Genomic DNA, 23,256 nt, shown 5'->3' on the forward strand with positions numbered 1-23,256 from the left:
GCAACAGTAGAAACGCAGTCTTTTTGCTTGGCAGTTCAGCTTTAAATGAAGAAAACAGCCTGCTAAACTGTATATATTATCAAGTATCATTAAGACACTGGCTAATCATGCATACAAGAGCTGAATAGCAATAGCCTAAGGGTAAATACCTTTTAAATTTGTAAGAATACCAAAGAGACAGTATTATCTTTAATACGTCTTAACTGGTTGTGATGGATTTGCCCTAACTTTTCATTTCACTAATTGACTCTCTAACACCTAACATCTATATTGTAACAAATTAATCTTATGCTTATGGTGTTTTTTTAAATGAGGGTGTGCTCATAGACATTTAATTTATCTACCATTTCTGCTTCCATTGATGTGACTGTCAGTTATTATAATGACAAAGCTCCTGGTGGTTTCCACAAGAGGAGTCCGGGGCTTTTAATATTCAGGAACTTAACTTTTGGAAGGAAGCATGGATTTGGAGGAAGCCTTTTATATTTATTTCTTTTCTTTTAAAATATGATCCTATTTTTTTAAAACACCTAGAGCAAACTTAACTATTTTTAGCATTGGAATTTGGAGTCTAATCTTCCTTGCCCTTCCCTATGCAGTAATACAAATAAACTGAATTAATTTACGCTAGGCTTTTATTAGTCTCACTGAAAACAACATTTAGTGAGACTGAGGCAGTAAAGGTTTGGTATATGTGATTAAATTTATGCATGCATTTTCAGAGAGAGGCTTTTATATTTTTTTTTCCTGCTAGCTTTTTTTTAATAATGTGTGTACACATACAATAAGACTAATAATGCATAATGTATTGGGCATGTTTGAACTTTTGAAGAGCATTCAACTCAATGCATGATATTTTTAAGTTGGGCTATGTCTTTGCAACAAGTAGTATATAATTAAATGTGTTTGTTTATTGAAATATATATATAAAAGCCGCACCTATTTAATTGAAAAACAAACAAAAAAACTCATCCTAATGCTCAGTTTCAAGGGATAAAATATTCTTTCCAAGACCTGGTTCACAACCTGCTGTATTGCTTAGAGGATGACTGGATATGTTGTCTATGTTGATTTGTTATTTTGGAGAATGATGACTCATTGTAAATTGGTCTGGGGCTCTCTGGCTTCTATTCTATTCATTTCTCCATATGCTGTTAACTCACTCCTGATGCACTCCAGACATTATCTTCATGCAGTGGCCTGGTTTTTGTCTTTTTTTTTTTTTTTTCCCCATATTATACAATATCCTTCCACTTACACATGGTCAAAAATTGCATCATCAATTTTATAACATTACCCTAGAATCTTCCAGGCAAATTATCATAAGTCATCTGTAGCGCAGCTGTTTTCAAAATAGAGCAGGATCCCTGCTGGAGCTTCTCTTCCCAGGCAGTTTCCAAATAACGTGTTCTCTGAGGCATCTTTTCTCTCTCTTTCCCTATCTAGCGCTGGACAACTGTTCTGATGAGTGGTTTCTCCCAGGCCCACAGGTCCAGACGCTTCCTAATATATTTAGCAATACAATCAGTACTGCTGTGGTTAGAATTCAAAGGTGCATAGCAAGACAAATCTCACTGCCGCATGGATGTAGAAATAGTTGCCACAGATTCCTAGATCTATTGGAAGTTTTCCAGACAGTGGAACATTAATTCAACAGGAAGTACCAACTTTTCTCACTTTGGCTGAACATCTGAAAGGCCTTTATAAAGAAATGAATCATCTCATTGAAGCAGATTCCTACTGTTTTTGTGCTAGAACTTACTGATTTCCCAGCTGCCTGCTATTCAGTACAAAGACAGGTAGCATCCTCTGTTGTGCTTTTTTGACCCAGATTCTTTATTCACATACGTCAGTGTCTGCAGTAAACAAGAATTTGCCATAATGAAGTCCTAGTTCCTGTTGTCTTGTGACTAAACTTTTCGATCTTTGTTATTACTACCCAGCAACTGGATTAAAGTAAAGAAGAGGAATAAAGCCTGAAATACTCAATGAGAAGACAAGCAAGGATCGTAAAGAAAAAAAAAAAATGACTATGCATTGTTTGTAGGAAGCTATACTGAACAATTTGCGTATGCTGCAATTTGTAATTGCATCTGTAATTGTTTCTCTGTCCCATTTCCATCATAGCCAATGCAGAGTATCCTGTCTTCCATTTCTGTGATGTGCAAAAAGACAGAGATGTCTGAAGAATATTTCTTCCCAGCCCGCTCCTATCTGCATTTCCTTAAGAGCTGGAAACCTAGTTGGGTTATTTTTATCTTTGGAAAGCATATTGGGATATCTTTTTTATCTGCTCTTGAGCTGAATTTGTGCAAGTTTGCAAAAATAAAACAAATTCTAATTTTTTCAAACAGTTATAATAACGGTAATAACAGGAAATCAACTCCGAAGCCTTTAACTAATGCAGAGTAAGCCCATCCATCTCCCTGGGAGGCAAAGCTGCGATTAGCATGTTTGAATGCCTTACTACAAGTGATACTTTGTGAAAATGCAGCACTTTTTGTGGGAATGAAAAGTGCAGTTGGGAAGCATGTTGTTAATTAACAGAAGCGTTAGTGTAGTGTTTGGTGTGATTTCATCCTAGCTTAACAGAGCAGAACCAAACTGAAGAGCCAAGAAAAGAAAAAATAAAAAAAAAAAAAAAGCAGACAAGAAAGAGCTGTGTTGGTGGTGGTTTTTTACATCCCAAGAATTTGACTTTCTAGTTTATTTTAGTCCCCATACATTAGGGTAGCAGACAGAAAATTGTGAAGTATTGATTTTAATTCAAGCTTCCCTATTTTATAAATTGGCCTTTTTTTCTTCTTTCTTTTTCTTTTTTTGTGAGAGGGATTATTTCTAGTTATGGCAAAGCTTGGAAAAGAACGAGACAGTTCTGTTACTGAAATCTCATCAACATTTTAACCTGAGTTTAGACTGACACTTGACAGCCAGATTTTCTTTGCAAAAAAAAAAAGGAAGGAAGGAAAGTCTCCTGGGTAATGGCATCATGTTAAGGCAACAGTGTTTTCTCTCATTTTACACTAATCCTGCAGCCTAAACAAGCCTATGTGTGAATATTCAGCTACCACCATGTTAAGGATACGTTTAGAAGCATGCTGCAGGTTAAAGTGAGTGGATTTTGTTTTGTCATTGTACCACTGAAGGTCGTTGTGGTCTGCCTCTTTCAGTGGTTTTGCAGAATTGTTGGGAACAACCCAGGTGAATTTTGGATATCACCTGATACACAATGTGACTAAATACGAACATTCAGTGAAAGATAGCATTGTAAATGTCAGAGAGGCTCATCTGACTCATTTTATTAGAAGTCCTTAAGATAAGCAGTCTATCCAAATTTTTAACTGATACCTATTTTCTTTCATATAAAATGCAGTCATGTTGTAGTTTCCCCTTGCCAAATGAGAGTAACTGATGAAAGAGGTTGCTTTCAGAATAAATCTGTAAAGTACGATAAGTCAGCATGACAAAATCAAGTAGAATTATAGTTGACGGATGAAAAGTGCTCTTTCCAAACTGTCATTGATAGTCTTTTGGCCACAGCACGCTATCTCCTTTCATGCTTGCTGGTTTATGAAACTATTTGCATTGCTTGCTATTCCTCAGTTGCTAAGCCACTTGGTGCCTCACATCATCTGTATCATTTATGCTCCAGCAGAGACTAAGACAATAGCTTCACATCCTGGGCAGTCTTAAAGCAGATGCTTAGTACAGTCTTTCTTTGGGAAGGGGATTGAGTAAGTTTTCATGCCTCTCCAGCCTCAAGTTCCCATTCTTGCCCTGCTTGCAGACCCAAGAGGAATTCAGGTGGAGATGAAGAAGGGCAGCAATAGCTGGTTTTCTCTCATGCCCAGGTATATGATGATGCAATTTGTTGGGGTCAAAGAGAGACTAATGTTCCCAGGCTTTGAGTTTCTCATTGAAGACCCACTCAAAGGCAAGAAATATTTTTCTTTGTCTCTGTCCCTGATGTCATTTGAAATATCCATGGCTCTGCTCCATTTATTTATTTATTTATTTATTATTATGTGTTTTACAAGATAATTTTCCTTAGGTAAAGGTCCATGTCCACGTGGGTACTTAAATCTGCATGACCACAAATGAAAGCAGCCCATGTTGTTGAAATGCCTACAGCTGTCCCAGGTCTGGTCTGAGATCAGTGACCTCCTTTGGTTGCCTTCCTGTGCTCACACCTGTGTAAGCGGAGTGGTTGCAGACTGATAGTTTTCAGGTTTGGGGTCTCTGCTTCCAGTTTCATGACTTCTGGCACAAATCTGCTCAGGGGAGCATGGTTTTCTGAGGCACCTTTGCCTTATTTTATGGAGAACCTCACAGTGTGTCCAAAACCAATAGCAACAGGCCATGGGATGGGAAGCTGCGTGACCAGGTCTGGGCTGTCTTGCACCGTGTGAACCAGCTGTGAAGAGACATGGCTGGATGGACTGTAAGCCATCAGCCACTGCCAGTCACTGGTACCATTCAGTGCCTGAAACACTGTGCAGAAACCAGGCTTTCCAGCCCTAAAATCCATAAAGACAGGTCTGTTGGGTTACAGTTGTGTATTAACTGTGCAGCACTAACTGTTAGCAAGAAAAGGTTGTTTCATTACTGATACTGGTGAAAAATCAAGTGATGTCTTTGTGACTGCTGTGAACAGGACTGTATTTGTAGGCCAAAAAAAAAATGCAAACTAGAAAACTTTCTTGTTTCCTGTGATCAAGCTATATTCCTGCATCGATGTGCATAGCAACAACTTCAGGGAACAAAGGCGTCTTTGTTTGAAATAAATGATTATTCAGTTCTTCTTAATTTAGCATAGAGTGACCCTTATATTCAGCAGCTCAAACTTGTTTACAAATTGTTGGAGTGCCTAAAATTCTCAGCATATTAAAATTGTACTTTTTAGAAACGGGAACATACTGAGGATAGCAGGGAGAGGACTGCCTTGAAGGAAAGGAGAGGGCAGAACTGAAGGTGGTGCTGCCTTTTCTTAGTGCTGGTACTTTGCATGTAGTGCAGCTGGGACTCGTTTAAAAAAACTCATGGCATGCAATGACTTGTGCATTATGTGACACTACTTGTAAAGCAGAACAAAAGTGGAAGTGATATTGATTAGGCTGATGAAGCTTAATGAAGTAATTGTTAAGGCATAGCCTCCATACTGAGTCATTGTGCAAGTCACTTGCTCAAAGAAAAGAAAAAAAGACTTTCTATGAATGAAGGTTTGCAAGATCCTGGGGATTTTTTATCTGTGCTGTAAATGTTGCTGCGCTGTAGACTGGTAACTATATAGACTTAGTAGGTGTTTCGTTTTATTTTTTGATGAAGAAATTCCCATGTGTTCCCTAGTAGCAGTGCATGTCTGAGATGTCTGTAGGTTTAACATTGCTGGGAGTGGGAGGTGAAGATCATGATGTTCTGTGAGGCCAAAGGGGATCAGGCTTTTTTCTTTAAACATCTTTTTTTCTTTATTTTTTTTTTCCTTGAAACGAGATTCCTCAAGACAGAGACTCGTATCTGTTTCCATTATGGCTCTAACCCCACTGTCAACGCTTCACAAAAATGTATGTAGTGTCGCACTGAAAACCAACAAGAGAGGAACCTTAAAGCAGCAGAAATGAGCTCTTGGAAGCTAGGGAAAGCCAGGTGTGTGGTTTCTTCCATGCCTTCAGTTTGGCCTTGTTATGCATACATATTGTGTTACGGTCCTGAATAACAACATTGCAGTAGTTTTTCCAGAGAAACAGCACTCTCTTTGGGCTTGAGATGAGCGGTGCTCAGGGCATGAATCAGTTCGGTGTAATGAATGAGGATGTTGTCAAAGAAGTTAATCTAGGAATTGACAATTCTGTAATGAAGAGGGAGAATGACTCCAGGAAAGGAAGTGACGGTCTTGTGTTTAAATCAGATGAACTTGAGGCACGAGAGCTCACTGCTGGCACTGCCCCAGGGCTACAGGACCGGAAAGGCAGCAGGATGAGGAACTGGCTCTGGGCAGCGTGGGAAGGAAGAAGTCCAGCAGGGCATATCCTTTCCTGCCAGCCATGGGCAAGCCAGCCTGACCTTGCTCCCCAGGGCTCCCAGCTCAGTGTGCTTTGTTGCAATGGCAGCAGGAGAGCCCAGCTGCCGGATGGCCGGAGCTTTGGGCATGTTGCCACCCCAAATCCGGAGGGTGCAAGCCAGTGGTGAGAAATGGTCATTCTCAGTAGTTGTAATGCAGGCAGAGGAGGAGTCTGTACAGGCTTGAAGACTTGGAAAAATTCAAGGTGGTCCAAAGATGGTGTTGGCAGGAGGCCACCAGGCTACCAGCCCTGCAGAAGACAGCAAAGGGAAGTTTGGAGCCTAGAGCCGGGCACTGCTGTCAGCATAGGCTTTGTTTTAGTGGGCAGGGTGTGGTCTTGAACCAGCATATTACTGAGGATGACAGTACCTCTGAGAAGATGTTAGGAGCACGATATCCTTAGCTACTTAAACCTTTGTGATTTTGTGGTCATTGGCAAGAGTTCTGCAGCTAACCTGAAGCAGCAACCTTCTCCTGATCTAGAGCAGTTTAACAAGCAGAACACTACTAAAATACACTATAGGGAATTATACTTTGTTGAGGGACAGAAAAATAAGGTGTGGTTTTGAAGCTTAGGTCTGTCTGTTGGTGCTCGGTGAAAATACTTGTGGGTTTGGATAGGAAGAAATGCCACTTCAGGCGTCTGAGCTCAGGCCTTGGCTTCAGCCCATCTCGAAAAGAATTAGCTAAGTATTACCACATTAGCAAAATGGTCAGAAAGTGATTGTTATACAAAGGCACGCCAGGACAATGACACAGAAATGGAATGGTAAAGTTTACTTCTTGGTCTTTGGTGGAAAAAGCAAGAATCCTGCTGGTACTAGTTGTTGTTCCTTGCTACACACTTCAGTTTAAGCATCCTTCTTTAACTATTCCAGCAGCTTCTGAACTAATCAGATTGTTCTTGTGTGGTTCTTCCTGCAAGACAAAAATGAGTTTATATCCACTTCAGGTGAGCAGGGAGAATTCAGTTAATAACACTGAGCCAGCCATTTATGCTGGAGTGCCAGCAGATCACTAAAATAAATTGAGCTTTGTTGGCATTCCATTGACAGGATATCTGCTGTTGAATTTCACCTGGTAACATCTGGGCCCAAGTACTTTTCTAAAATGGGTGGGGAAAAAAAGATCATTTTTCATGGAGAAATAGTGTCTATATTAAAATTCTCTGTAAGCATTTTATGTACTGTTTCTCTAAGGATGAGGAGCTGGTAATTTAAAAAATAAGACTTACACATTATCTTCCCTTTAGGGATTTTAAACATTTTAGAAACATGAAAGAACATTTTCATTCAGTGAACAAAAAGTGTTTGCAATAGAGCTTAAATTTTCTTAAAAAGTCATAATTAATATAAGAAGAAATCAAAATATTTTTTTTTGCTTTTTCAGTCAGTATTTATCTTCTAGTTGTCATAGCTAACTGAAAAACACTGTACACTGCTCTCTTAAAAAAAAAAAAAAAAAAAGGAAAAGAAAAAAATCATACCTGTGACTTGATGCAGAAATTGTTGAAGAAAATTTACAGAGTAATTTAACCTCCAGATTTGACACATCTTTCCATTTAGTTTAACTACCAGCATTATAACGGATGAAGATAGCAATAGCGAGAAATGACCCCTCCTCTTATTTTGCTAAGGCAAAGATAGTTGCTCTGCAGACTGCCAAGAAATTCAGCTCCACAAACTTGTTTCTTCCTGGAACTGAGGCCGCATGATTGAAAAACAGCAGGGAGTTACAGAAAGATACCAAGTTGTCTGGTGGTCCCTAAGAAACAGCAGAAAATTGTTACCCTAGCCAACTAGAAATGGGCAAAAGTTCAAGGGAAAAAAAAAAAAAAAAAAAAGCAACATCTAATTCTTCAGTGTTGTCCATTTTGTATAACCAGGTATGGAGACACAAACATTTTCAGCAAATCCAGTTTAAGAAGTTACTGTTCATACAGTGTTTTTTGCCCACTTCCATGTTGTGCCAGCAGAATGGTTGCAAGGTTGTGCTATGTTTTTTTTGTTACTGGTGGTGGTGGTTGGTTGGTTTGGTTTGGCTTTCAAGTCAAAGCACTTCAGTACAGTTTTGTTCAGTTCACAGTTGCATCAGCATGACTGGGATATGGATAGAGGACTGCAGGAAAGAAGCACGTATAAAGATAAGAGGATGGGGACTTCTTAAACTGCATTTGCCATCATATAAACATTTTCTGCAACTGTTTTCATTTTTACAGGGTGGGGGTGTGCAGTGCTACTGCTCTGATGCGACACTGTTTTACACTGCATCTTCTTGGGTATTGTCTAATGAAATGAAGAGAAGGGAGTATTGTCAGAAAGAGCTTTATCTGTCACCACCTAAATATTCTATGTAAACAAAGCACTTTCAACATCTTCTAATGAAATGGTCCTCCTTATCTGTCAGGTTACCTGGGGGACTGCTAAGGTCATGAATATAATGGCATGCAAGTTGATGATAAGGATGTGCAGCGTGCACACAGCCTTGCCTGCCATGTTACCAGCAGGGTGCAAGTGTGAGCAGAACTGCCTCACGGTCACTTACAGTTCTTAAATACATATGTACATACCTAGAGAATGTTTAATTCATTTGAAATTATTATTTTTTATTTCACGGACATGAAAATATTACTTTAGCTTCATGCACACATTTAAAAAGTCAGCACTGTTTAGAAAGACTGGTTATATTATATGTGAAACCAAAGCTTCATGAAGTAGTGACCTCTAAACAAACTGTTAAATTAGAAATTGTTTTTAATGTGATTTTGTCAGTCCATTCAGAAGGTTCTTATAAACCAGGTTGTATTCATTTGAGTAACATACTTTTTTTTTTTTTGTTTTATTAATTTGAGCCAGGTTGCCCAATGATGGAGTAAATACAGTTTGTTGCACTCACAACTGGTCTTGAATACAAAATGTGGTATGTTGTCCAGTACATTTTTTATTAACAGTGAACAGGATAAACCTGTAGCCAAATAAATCAATCCCAATACACCTGGGAATGGCAAATGTACTTATAAAAACTTTATTTTCTTTACAGACAATTTACCAGCAGAATAAAAACACTGTATTTGTCAAACTGTTGACAAGCACTGGTTGAACTCGCTCCAGAGTTCATAATGATCACTTAACTGCCACAATATTGCAGGATTTTGAATTTAATCTCTTTCAGTGCCAACATATGATAAATTGTAAACGTATTGCAAAGAGTGTGCAGTCACAAAGCATCTTAAAGCAGGGGACATGCACCAAGATAAGTGGATTAGATTTTAGCATACCAGAAACAAAAGGGACACAAAATCCTCCAAATTAAATTAGTTTGAAATACAAACTCAAATGAAGCCAACACTTCTAATCTACTGAAGATGTAAATGGCTGTTCACCTTGCGAAGTTCAAGGTAACATTACCAGCATAACAACAAGCCCCAGTCCTGTGTATTTTTAATCACTTAAGCAGCCCCACAGAAATTAAGAGCCCATGCGCAGGTGATGTAAACATGAGGATGGCTCTGTAAATCCACAGCACCATACCATCAGTGCACCCCTTGTGTGGTTACGGCTTGCTCATAACCAATGCCAGCAGAAACTAGTAGTACAAAAGTAGGCCTTTCTAGTAGGTCTTAGAGAAGTAGGCCCTTCTAGTAGGCCTGTTGTGCAGACTACTACTTTCATAGTCAAGACAACTGATAGAACTGGCTGTTGTTCCAATTTACTTTGCTCCTGCCTAGCTGTTACAGTCATAACCTACCTGCAAAGACTGGGAAGGGCTTTTGTCCCCTTGCTTTGAGCTGGCTAAGTACACGGGATGTTACTGTCTTAAATATTGCCTGAAGAACTTGCAGCACTGTTTTTGTTGAGATTGTGAGCCCTAAGGGTGAAGTCATGGGATGCATATGTCCAAATAGCGAGGCTCTGCTTGGCCAAAATTCCTAGAGGATCTACAAGACCACAGTAGTGCAGGATATAAGCAGTTGGATTTAGGTTATCATTAGTTCACATGTGCCCTTGCACCAAGTTTTATTCCAACAGTCCCTACGTGATAGAAAATACTGGGTTCAGGGATTTTCAAGGAATTTCACCCATCTGAACCTGGTGTATAATGTAACTCTGCCATTTTCTGCAGCTCAGATGCCATTGGTACAGGGCTTTGCTGCCTATTTTTTGGCAATTCCTTTGTCATTGCTAGCGTTTTTACACCAGTCATCCCTCTGTACTTGAGTTCACTGCTCATGCTGAGCTCTGTTCTCTTCAGAGCAAGGGATAATGGGGTGAGGAAAGGAAGCAGCTTTCTCTCAGAGCTCTTTTGGCCAGATCTGAAAAGGGGGAAGGGGAGAGAGCCTGGCAAGTGGGCTTACACTTTGGTAATTCTAGCAGCTACATGCTATCTACTGGCTGTCAGCTCATCCAGGACAGACGTCCGTCTCCTTATGAAGAACCTTTGTGGTTCTAATACGTGCTGCAAATGCATTTTGTGATCAGAGTTGGAAAGTGGAATGTGGAGTGTCCTTCATGTGACAAAATAAGACTCTTTGTTGAAAAGAAGAAAAAAAAAAAAAAGCTTTCCATGAAAAAGTAGCCTGTCAGTGACTTATGCATTTGTGGGAGAGACCAACAAGATGTGTTTTGTAATAGGCTGTGTACAAATTTACTTTCTGCCAAATCTACATGACTTGGAGTTGCAAGTCTACATTTTGGTAAAATATGTGAGTCATTTGATCCTCCACTCCATACATTCCTTTTTTTTTTTTTTTTTTTTTTTTTTTAAAGTATGTCATCTGAAAGGATGATGACTTTGGTTGCAAAATTAGTAACTCTGTGTCTTATTTTATGAAAGAGTGCAGCTGTTGGTATATTCAGTCTGCTAGTGAAGTCATGTTAGGTTGCATTAATTGTCCATCAGTAAGGAGGAGGTAAGAGTTTTGCATTATATATTTCCAAAAGCTTCATAGCAAAACAATCTTTATTTAGAACTGCTTGAATGTCAGCAACTGCAGGGTGTGTGTGGGTGTATGGGTGGGGGAAATGGAAGTGGGAAGGGGGGTATGGGAAGTGGGGAAGTGACTATTCTTCTACATCAGCTTCAGTGATTAAGGGAATAGAAATTGAATGATTTTGTGTTATGTATTTGCCTGAGCTGAAAGGTACTGCCTCAGTACTTAGTCACCTTTGCATTTCACATTTACAACTCTTTTGTTGCTTTGCAGTTGTTTCTGCTAGCCTTCTCAAACATTATTGGAGTACAGTAGCACTTCAGTACTGTGATTCTCTCTTTTATCTGCATTCCCTGGAGAGCTGGATTCCGTTGTTTTTTCATAGTGAAAATACCTGGGAATAGCGGATGCTTGGCAAATATTTAGGTAAATAGGAGTCATAGTGCAGTTTCTCATTTATGACTTGTTAACAAAATAGCTTGGAGAAATTCAGAATACTAGGGCTTGAGTCTCTTGAACTGTCTGGCGGAGACCTTCCCTGCCAGGCAGTGTGTGATCAGGAGGAACGAGAGGTGCTGTTAGCTTGCGTAGGGCTTGGGGAGATCACTGTGGATATCCCTCCATTGACAACATATACACCTCATATAAAACATGATGCCTTAGGCCTTATGTAGCATTTGAAGCTTTGTTTTGGAAGAAATACTCTGGGAGGCAATGGTGTGTTGTTAGACCTTTTTTGGTTTTTATTCAGCTAGCCATAATAACAAATTACCTGTGTAATTATTCTCCAAGGTCCCAATATTTCAAGGGAATTTATGTTTGTCTGACTTGGGGAAAAAAAAATGCTAACACAAAATGATTAGATTCAGCATTTTCAGGCTGCCTAAATCTTTTTTTCTTTTTCAATTTTGCCATTAACCAAATCTGTTGCAATATGAAATTGTGAAGCGTAGCCACCTGGAGGCTGGTGGTGAAACCCAGGAAATCTTTGAGAGTCATTCACCACCTTTCCTATTTAGAGTACAAGAAAGTCAAGGGAAACATTTAATGTTCTATGTATGACATGTAACATGCTGTGCGTGTCTAATATATCCCTTACCTAAAATGTCCTCTCTTTTACCTTCTTATCTTAAAGACATTCACCAGCATCCTTTTACAATCAACAGATCACACTAGGAACAGTAAAGGAATGGTAGAAGTCAGCCACCAAACATTGTGCTTTTCCTTTCCATGGTTCTTAGATGCCTGGCCTCCATCCAGAAAGGTTCAGTTCGCATCCAGAAGAGCCCCACCTGTGGTCTTCCACTGCCTGCTCAACCATGCCCACAGATCAGAGGGGCTAGATCATGGATTTTACACATCCACTGAAGTTGTCCTCCCCTCCTTTTCTTCGATGGTTTACTGTAGGGGTCAGAAGCACACCGACTAGCATTTTACTTCAACTTGCTTCATGCCAGAAAGACAATACTAACGTATCCTTGCCTATCACTATCATTGCAGTGAAGGCTTTTCACCCTGTGCAGTGCTGAAATTTCATGCCTCAGCTCCACAGAGGTCTCAGGGTAACCTGAGGCACGTCTATAGCCCGTGAATGATCCAGACTGACATTTGCATTGGCAAAGAACAATGCATAATCTGACATTTGTGTATGGAACGGCTGTATAATAAAACAGTAGTTGCTGCTGCATTTTATGTGATCAGAATATTACCTCTAAGCATTGAGGGAATTTTGTGGCTAATACAAGCACTTTTATGCATCTAGGGCTCCATGAGAATGAATATATATGTGTATACGTATTGCATGATTGATCTCTTAAAGATCTTGGTTTTATATTACAGTACAGAACAGAAAGACACTAGACAGATCGACTGAATTGTGTTGCTCATGTTTGTCCAGAGACAGCGCTTCACCTTATGATATCAACCGAAGATTTAGATCCTGAAGAAAAAGAGCCTGTGCATGAACTCAGTATTAAAAAGGCTGGGAGCTCTTGCAGTCTGCGAAAATCTTGATTTGTTTCATAAATTAATGCAGATTAGATCCTCTTGGCAATGCTTTGTCGCTATACCCCAGTTTACAGAAAATATATCCACTCTGTTACCAGTGCACATAGGTTTTATATGTAAGTACGTGTGTGGACATGAAGGCATCCACTGCTGTGTGCACCACATATTGAACAGCAGGTAATTAAGCACAGCACAGTGAAGCTTCCCACACTGATTATTTTCTTTCCGTATCTCATCACTTCCCCTATTGAGGTGGAAAATAGCTGTAGATGAGAACTAGATCTGCCCATTACAAAGAGCACCCATTTTAATTTCAGCAGCTCTTAATTGATTTCACTTCAAGGATGTATACATAAGTTGTAGATGAAAATCAATTAAATAGTTGAGAAATGGAGCATCAGAAAGCAATTTATTAGTATCTTTCCTTAAATGATGCAAGGAAAAAGTGGGTAATTTGTATGGAGCATACCTAGGGGAAAAGGAAGAAGAATAGTTAATAAGCTGCAGTGTGGTCCTCCTTTGCTGACCTAAAACTGTTGAGCAGTTTGGCTCTTCAGATGCATTATTGGGAGTAACTGGGTGACTCCACTAAAATGACTGCAGACATCTTTTATTTTATTGCAGCAAGAGTTGGGGGCATGGTGGTTTGGCTGCCAGTGTCTCAACGCCTAGCAGGCATCTCTGCTACTTCAGTCGACCTATGTTGATTTTGCTTTTGGAAGCATTACCAGTGTCACCTTTAGTGTCCTCAGCAAAAGTTTCTATGCCCTGCCTCGTGCAGGCTGGTGGTTAAAAAGCAGGTTGTGCTTTTACATAACCTGACTTTCTGTGGAGTTCATTGGAAATGTCTTGGACAGAGTAGGAACTGCTCTTATGTCTGCTTCCTGAGGTGGATCTCATGTGCTTGTGGGTGAGCCCGGGGTGGCAGGAGAGCTTTAGCTTGAGTCCTTGTCAGGCAGTTAGCACATGGTAAGCAGCCCCCACTGGGGAGGGAGGGAATTCGTTTCTAGTTTCTTTTGAAGGAAAGACCAAACAAGAAATAGTACAGCTATAGCTGTCACCTCTTCTTACATTGCATCATTGGCTTTTCTTAAATGAAGGCAAAAAGTAGAGATGCAAATGACCTACATTAACACTTTGATAATCACAGTCCAGTAATTCTGTTGAAAAAGATTACTGCGTCACAGCCAAACTCACCAATTGCTCAGAAATATAGCTAAAACCATTTTCATACAGCTGAAGCTGTAATAGTGAACTTAACTCTGTTACAGACAGTTGAAAATAGACACGGGATAGCTCTGTTACCACCCTGGGGGAGCTTCTGTTTTAAATGCAGTCCTGTGCAAAGCAGTGATCTTGTGGTTGCAGGAGACCTGTGTGGTAGCGGTGCGTGAATGCTGAAACTCCATGTCCAAACCCTAAATGGACAGATACCAACTTGGTTTCTCAAATTTACCCCCACCCCCTAAAAAAAAAAAAAAAAAAAAAAAAAAAAAGAGTGAGTGGGGGAGAGGGAACAGGTTTTACCTCTGAGGGTAATTGCTTTTAAGAGGACAGGGACGCTGTCTCTCCTCAAGTGTGTGTGAATCGAGTATATTTATACTTTTACCTATACTATCCTTGAGGAAAAGAGATAGTGTTATGACAACTTGTGTTAGCTGGCTTCTGTCTCCTTTGCTATACGCAGCATCAGGCAATTTCCGTCCTTCCTCAGGTGATGGTAAAAGTGCCCGTTTCCGACTCAGTGCCACCATTTCACCCATTCCACTCTGGCTTCTCCAGTCTTTTCTGGTATGAAAACAAGTTAGCCCCACATGAACCCCTTCTCCCTCAGCGTATCACGCTTTCTGCCTTCCCTCTCTGCATCCGGCTGGCAGAAGACTCCATCCATCACTGGCTCTAGCTTACCAAAGCATGTAACCAACTTCTGAACATCTGGACAGGTGCTAGCACCAGCATCCAAACACATCAGTACAGCCAAAAAAAAAAAACAACAACCAAACTTGCAACCATATTGTTCTCTTAAGAAATTTGAGTAAATAGCTGTCCTGTCCTGGATTGACCATGAACTTGAAAACAGTTTTTTTTTATTATCAATTCTTAAGGGCTTGCAGTACCTGCTGTCTGCAGTTGCTACCAACAGCCTGAAAGCTTTGTCCCAGGGTCATGTGAGTAAGCTAAGGTAAACATCCATATGTTCAAACACTTTTCCTGAGTGTCTTTAAGGACACTTTTAATGAAACCTTCTGTGGTGCTACCAAGCCACATCTGATCAGCACTACAACAAAGACATCTACAGATTGTGTAATTGTGGTCAACAACTGGAACTTCAGAGGCAAACCTATTTTCACCTTGGCAGTAACAATATATTATTTCAAGTTCCTTGGGGAGAATTTCCAATTAAACATGACTGCTTCTTGTTCTTTGGTAATACTGGCAAGAGGACAAAACCTTGACAAATTATAATAACCACCTGCATGTCTTATGCTAGGTATAGTTTACTTTGAAGCTCTAAAATAGCAATAAGTAGCTTCTTTGCTTGGTCATTGGCCCAATGCAACTGCTATATTACAGCCTGGGTTTGTGAAGTATGAGGGGAGGAAGTGAATTGTTCTAAATTAAAAATAATAGTAATAATAATTGTTAATAATCTCTGTTAATGAAAATTTCACAGTCAGGCACTGAAACTGGAATGCATCTCTCTTCAGGATGGCTTCTGAAATACAAACCTTCTGTGAACAGATGATATCTTCTGTCAAATATTCCCCTCTTCCTCATAAGATTTCTATTTGGGAGTTTGGTTAGGAAGAAGGAGTGAGAACCTTGTTATCTCAAGTTTCAGATAGTTCCCCAGCAAAATACTCTACCTTGAGGACTCTCTTCCTTTTCTTTAGCTGTATATTTGTTGTTTTGCTCTGTTTTTTGTTTTGTTGTTGTTTTGTTTTGTTTTGTTTTGTTTATGGTTTTGTTTTTGAACAAGATCTGTGGTTGTTTTCCGAGAGCTTTGAGATGTTTGCTTTTGAGCTTCCTTTATGAAAATAACCAGGCTCCCAAATGTAGTCTGTCAAGCTTGCCAGCTTGCGAGACACACTGGTTGCCAAAGGAGCTTTACTTCTTGTATTGCCTGTAAGTATATCAGAGGGTGGAAGCTTTGAGCTTTTCAAGGTCCTCAGCTCACCTGCTGTATTGTGCTCAGGAAAGCTGAGCGGTGAAATACACAAGTGAAGGAATTTTTTGACTTTCTCTTCTGTGGCCTTCCCACGGGGACAGCAGTGTAGTGCATGGGCACCTCTGACAGCACATCTTTGGCGTGTGGGGAGTTATTTGTACTGGATGGATGAAGCCTCAGGAGGAAGCTGGGACATCAAGGAAGATGAGAGAGGCAAGCTGCAGCCTGGCCATAGGAGAAGGGAAAGCCCAAGTGCCTGTGACAGTTAATTAAGGCTACGCAGCTGCAGCAAGCAGGCTATTCCTAATTTGTTTAGGCCTAACCATTGTGTGTTTGCATGATACCTATTACTTTTGAGGACAAATATTTCTTTTTCTTTTTTTTTTTCAGTATTACTCTGAGAGATGAACAGTCTCCTTTCAGATTGTCCTTAAAGTAATTCTTACCAAAATATGTGCGTCCAAATGGGCTGGATAATCTGTTCGGTGAGACCGTTCCTGGCATGTGTGACTGTTCCTGATATGCTTGCTACAGCAACACAGCCCAAAAGACCAGCAAATAAGACAGAGGAAAAATCTCCAGAAGGGAAGGGACAATAAGGCAGGATTTTAAGCTCTCAAAACCTAGAGCATGTTGGAGATTGCTTTTGCATGCTATCTTTACTGACTGCCCACAAGGTGCTTTGAATTTAAGTGATCCTGGTCCTTAAAGGCAGGCTCTATGGCTTGGTCAATACTTACTGCCAGGGGTAAGTTCCTGTAGCACATCCTTTTGTAGGCAGTGGATGCTTCTGGATCTGTTGGCCCTGAGCAAATAATAAAGAACAGAACAGAATCCGACCAATATATGTGATCTGTTGGAGAAAGCATTTTAAAATGCTTGCCATAGTGTGCCAGGAAGTTTACTAAACCCACCCATAACACAAAAATAATCTGCGGTCACCAGTGGTGATTTGCGCTGCGTTGAGTACAAGCCGATAGAGGCACAGGCCTGTTCTAGATGCCTTGCGCTTGCTTTTCTGATACACAGGTGACCCAGTTCACGTCTGCTAGTGTGTGGATGTTATCCATCACAGTCACTGCTGAGCCGTGTGCTCAGCAGGCTGTATTATGGCACTCTGCAACACGTGTCTGCTGCAGCCAGATTGGAAGGATGTCAGCTCACGCTGGAGCTTGCCTATAGCCACTTCAGTGTAGGGACTTTTGTCAATTGCCACAGGTCATTTCAGACTGCTTTGTGGTCTCAGGGGATGGATTTGCAAACGTAGTTCATGAAAATTATATTAAACTGATCAAGCTCAAAGCGAAGCTTTAGCTAGGATGTCTCATGTATTGCATCTAAGAACTCCACCCAAACATAAAAAGGAAAGTGACTTAGTGACTCATCTTTTTCATGTTTCATATCATCCATCAGATAACAGCATTTTCAGAAGCACAGGAGCAGCTCGGATTATTTTGATGTCTTCTGCAGTGTGCAGCTTAGATTTGCTTTCTCTTTTTTCCCCTGTCTCTTCCCTCCCTCCAACTCTGTCTCTGTGTCTCTCTCTTTTTCAATTTATCTGAATTAAACAAGTCTCTGATTATTCTTTATGCCACTGCAAATAAAGTCATTTTCAGAAACAGATGTCGAAAGAGCCTAGTGAAATAATCCTGGAGGCAGATGCAGTCTTCCATAAGCTGCCAAGCGCATGGTGCAATCAAAGTGATGAAACAAAATGGAACAGGCTGCAGAAAAAGTAATTAAATTATAGTTCCATTGTAGAAGCACATTTTAAAATTACTGAGATTCAGAGCCCATAATGCTGGTATTATAGTTGAAAGAATACTTGCCATGGGTCATGAGCATTTTTTTTTATTTTTTTTTTTTTAACAGTTATTAATCATGCTTGACTGGAAAGACATGTGTAACCTACAACAAGCAGTGGCTGTAGTTGTGCCAAAGGAAGCTTTTGTTCCCTGGAGAGAATTGTATCAAAGGCCAGTGTCCTATTATTACGTGTGCAATAGCAAAGTGCAGAATCTGAAAAAGGGCTTTTCAGATTTCAATGCAGAGTACTGGAGGGAAGGAAAAAGAAAAAAAAAAACCACAAGTATTGTATCTTAGAGAATACTATTTGACCTCCTTTTTCTCTTACCTAGTTAACTTACTCATTATCTGAATAATAGTTTAAAAAAAAAATAGATCTCTAAGACATTCCTCCTCTCCCTAACTTAAAGATAATGCCAAGGTTCTTGTAAAAATGGAAAAGAGGAAATGTACGAAGTCCTAGAAATTAGAGATTAAAAAGACCTCATTAGTTCTTCCAACTCTATTTCCTTTCTATTACAAGGTGAACCTATAGAACAGACAGATTTTTATTTTTTGCCAGTTGTCAGTATCTAAACATTATATGGGAATATGTTGATTTCCTTATTAAAAAAAATAAGAGTTTCATAAGATCTGTTCATACTGCCTTTTCAAGATCGTAAAACTATACCGTTTTGGTTTTCCATTTCAAAGCAAAATGTTTTTTACTTTGAAATATATTATAGGTAATAGAATACAAAACCAGCACATTGAAATCTGTATTGAAATTCAGTTGCTGAAAAATAACTTTTTTGGGTTGACAAAAAATTTTACACCACACACACTCACACCCTACATTGTTTCAAAAATGTACGTGTGGATCAATAAATGAACTTTTCAAGCCCGAATTTACTGTAAAATTTGTGTTCTGTGTCTAAATTCTGCTTAACACCTGATCCAGCATTCCCAGCACTGAGTGTCTCAGCTGACTTCAATGAATTTCTTACAAAGCTTCAAGGAAGCCTTCTGTATCCATTCTAACTGGAAATGCCAGAGGCAGTGCTGCTTCTGGAGAATGTTATTCAGCCTGAGAGACACCCTAAACAGCAGATTTTGGGGGCAGAAAGTTGGCTATAATTGCTTTTTTTTTTTTTTTTTTTTTTGTAGTTAACTCATCCTCACGTCAGCCAACAGCACTTGTAGCATCCTAGTTTCTCTTCTTCGATTCCCTGAAATATCAGTAGGCTTTTTTAAAGCTACCTCATGTATTTTTGGCTGAGATATATCTTCTTTACATAATTTTCTTTGTCTTTCCCACTCTCTTCTGAATGAACTCCAGCTTAATCCTTCCTTTTTTGAGAGTGGTTATGGAGTTTCCAGATGCAAATATGAAACAGGACAAGGTTATGTGAATGTGGCTGCTTCCTCTTCCCTTGCTCTCAAGTATAAGGTTTCAACCTCTAATGCACAATCTTCTGTTGTCCTCAGGTCCTTGGTATCATTATTGCTTTTGAGATTTGACTCACTATTAGGAATTTGCTTTCGCTGTTTCTGCTGAAATGCATTTCTACGCTGTGATTCTTTTCATGTTGTTGTGTTCCTGCTCATATTTGAGCTCATCTCCTTTGTAATGTCCTTCAAATTTAGTGTCACTAATGTGCTGCCAATGCCCACCTTGAGTTACTGATGTAAGTACATGTACTATCCACACTTCTGCAATGTTTTGTTGCTGTTCTTTTATTTGTTTTTTGCTTGTTTGTGTGTGTTTTGTTGGTTTGTTTACTGGAAATCTATTCTTCAGTACTTTTCTAGAGTCTCTGCAATAAGTCAGCAACTATCTTCTCTCGATCTTTGCATTTTTTTCCCTCAAATGAGCAAATGGACCACCCTGTGGTCCAATTCTACATTGACTTAAATGCAAAGAGCTCTGTTGATGGACTGTGTATGAGTGACAAAGCTACTGGAGTGACTTGACAAAAAAAAAATTGAATACGTACCTTGTGTCTGCTTCTGTAGGGAGTTCCTCAGAACATGGGACCTTTTTTATGTGACTGTATTATTTCACTTCCAGAATCTCTTCCTCTCACTTTTCTGTCTCATAATCAGTTGAGAGGGTTGGGGTTGTTCAGCCTGGAGAAGACACGGCTCCAGGAAGACCTTATTGCAGCCTTTTGATATATAACGGAGGCTTAAAGAAAAGATGCAGAAAGACTTCTATCAGGGCCTGTAGCGACAGGACAGGGAGCAAATTTTAAACTGAAAGAAGGTAGATTTAAATTGGACATAAGGAAGAAATTATTTTCATGAACATGGTGGTGAGGCACTGGCACGGGTTGCCCAGAGAAGCTGTGGGTGCTCCATCACTGGAAGTGTCCAAGGTCAGGTTGGTTGGGGCCATGGGCAACATGATCTAGTCAAAGATGTCCCTGCTCCTGGCAGGGGAGTTGGACTAGAGTGTCTAAGGGGATCTTTAATGTCCCTTCTAACACAAACCACTCTGTGTGGCTGGCTTTGAGTTGCTGAGTGCCCAGTGTGCATGCGCATGCCCACTTCCTGGAAGTTCACTGATGGGTTCATAGCACAACTTTTCCTTCAATAGAAACATGAACTTTCTCCTTTAGTTAGACCGAGGCTCCATGAACTTGTGTGAACTTGAAACATTGGACCTCACTGTATCTCTTTGAAATGTTGAAACTGGTCAGGGAGTTTATATCTGCACTGACAGGTAAGTAGGTAGGTATTTGTGAGGAAAGGCACTGACTAATAGACAAAAGGATAGATGCTTCATGAAGTGATGTTTCAGTTCAGTGGCTTTGTGAAGCAAACTAGCTGGTTTTGTGCAAAAATAAGGTTTTTTGTTGTTGTTGTTGTTGTTGTTTTTGTAACAGTTAGAATCATAGAATATCCCTAGTTGGAAGGGGCCCTCAAGGAACATCAAGTCCAACTCCTGGCTCCGCACAGAACCACCCCAAAATCACACCCTATGTCTGAGAGCATTGACTTCTTGAACTGCCCTGGGGAGCCCGTCCCAGTGCCCAACCACCCTCTGGGTGCAGAACCTTTCCTTGACCCCCAGCCTGACCCTCCTCTATCCCAGCTCCATGCCGTTCCCGGTTGCACAGGAGTAGCAAATTGTTTGCTGTAGTATTGTTTTCTTCAAGTGTTAAAAGAAGATAAAGCAATTCACTTTACAGCTGGCACTTTGAAGTCATTAATAAATAAACTGTTTGATTTTTCTTAGCTTTTGAATAGTTCATCAATTAGACTTGCTTTTGAGTTTTAAAGATTCTCCTGGTTTAAATCAGTGACAAAGATATCGATTTAGGTGGATTAAATCTTGGCATGTGCTTGGCTCTGAGTATTGACCACCCATAAAAAAGTCATTCATTATGAGCTGGTTGGTTTTTACCCCCCCACCCCTCCCCTTCTTAAACCTAGTTTCAAAGAAAGCTATAGGAGTTTCCTGGGTTTTTTACCCACTGGATAGTCTTGGTTTTCACAGTGAAATTCTTATAATGTTATACATTTTGACGAATTGCCATGGACTGAGAATTTAAATCATCTTAAGTCAACAGTTAAGACTGAGAATAAGTCATCTTGTGAGTACAACTTTTGAAGCCAACAGTTCCTGCAACATGACAGGACATCACAACACTGCTTTTTGATTTGCCTTTTATCCCTGAAAATGAGGAATTATTCACAGCATTCAGTCATATTTGCAGCTGTTACGATTTTAATTCCTATTGGATCAGTTTTTCTTTTGTTTTTTCTAAGAGTTCCCAGTTCATCCTTGCTTCAAGCAAGCATGAGTTATGGGGTTCCAAAGGGGGCCTCACATTCCAGAGAGTGACACCAATTCCCTTGTGACAGAATGGTGGGAGCTCATCTTCTTCCCCCTCTTAGATGCTTCATGAATTTCTTTCTTTTTTTTTTTTTTTTTTTTTTATAAGTATTTATTTATTCATCTAGGGAGCTTGAATGGATTTTCAAATCACAGCCTTGTAAATAACATAATTAAGGTGATTACAAAAGTGATGTTTTTGCTTGTTTGCATTAGAGATTCAATTATATCAATATATAATATTTTTCTATTTAACAAGGTGAAATGTATTATTACCATTAACATCTTTTCCCTAACCAACATGTTTCATATTTGATTGAGTGAAACAACTGATTCATGTTTATCAAACTAGATATGTCTACAAAACTTCTGATTTGAAAATAGGTTGGACAAATACATAATTCTAAGGCAGACTTCATTTGAACATTGATGGTATTATAATAATACAAATATATTTAAATATCTGTTTATCCTGTTTGTAGTACGGGCATACCCGATGGGTCAATGTTTGCCATTAAGGAAGCTCCCATATTTCTTGAAGTATTCTACAGGTTTTGGACATTTTTTCATTTGATTGATAAGAAACTATCAGGACTCGTCTTTACTGGCAAAGACAATTATAATTCTTCTTTATGTTTGTGAGGCTATTATTGCTAAAGATAAATATCATTCAAACATCATGCTTTTCTTGTCCCAACAATCTTTAACATTTGTACACATCTATCACATAAAAATGTACTTCAGTTGCTTTCAGGCATATAGCCATATTCCATGCATATATACACACACCATATAAAAGTATATAATGTTTTTAAGTATGTGCATATAAATCTTGCTCACCTAGCATATCTTGGAAATAGAATATGTGAACAATGTCTGTATTCTCTGAAAGATCAAAAAAAAATGGAAAAGAGAGTATCTCTTTAGGCTTGACTGTCTTTTGTTTGGTGAAATAAAAAGAGGTGAGTACATTTATTTTTAAATGAACAAGCAAAGTTTGTTTGCTCCTGAACGTTTTTAGTTGTTTTATTTACTTTGAATTAAACAGAAGTATATCTACAATTGAAACATTATTTAAAAAATAAAAGAATGCATTTATAGAATGTCAAAGTCATGTATTTAACTTGAGGGGACAGTTATTTGACAAACATAACACACTTTCACAATGTTTTGGTGATCAGAAAATGGTGTGGGTTTGTTTTTCAGGAACAGTGTGGACTGAAAATCGTTTATTGTATTACAAAGTGTTCTTGTAAGCACTATTTGTTGTGTTGGTAAAACCATGCTCCTACTGCTGCTAGTCTCTTCAATCATTTTCCCCATCTTCACTACGACATATATTATATATTTATATATACACATGCATAGATATGCATTTCCTTATTAGATTTATTATTTCAGACCATAGGGAAAGATTTATGCAATTAAGTTGGAGTGTTTACACCTACGGAAGTAAAGCAAAATTT

General features: G+C 39.3%; 1 protein-coding gene across 31 annotated transcripts in view; it reads left to right on the plus strand.

The window, feature by feature from the left end:
• LOC311433109 (poly(rC)-binding protein 3-like) overlaps window positions 1–23,256 on the plus strand; it is a 511,482-nt gene that overhangs the window by 417,301 nt on the left and 70,925 nt on the right. The window contains exon 1 of one of the 31 annotated variants that reach the window (XM_084511824.1): window positions 10,945–10,967. The exons of the other annotated variants lie outside the window; for them this stretch is intronic. The gene's annotated coding sequence lies outside the window, so the exon portion shown is untranslated. Of the gene's footprint in view, window positions 1–10,944; window positions 10,968–23,256 lie in introns of those variants that run through there. 31 annotated transcript variants of the gene reach the window in all.

The sequence above is a fragment of the Aythya ferina genome, assembly GCF_964211825.1.
Source record: "Aythya ferina genome assembly, chromosome: 2".
Taxonomy (NCBI): Eukaryota; Metazoa; Chordata; class Aves; order Anseriformes; family Anatidae; genus Aythya; species Aythya ferina.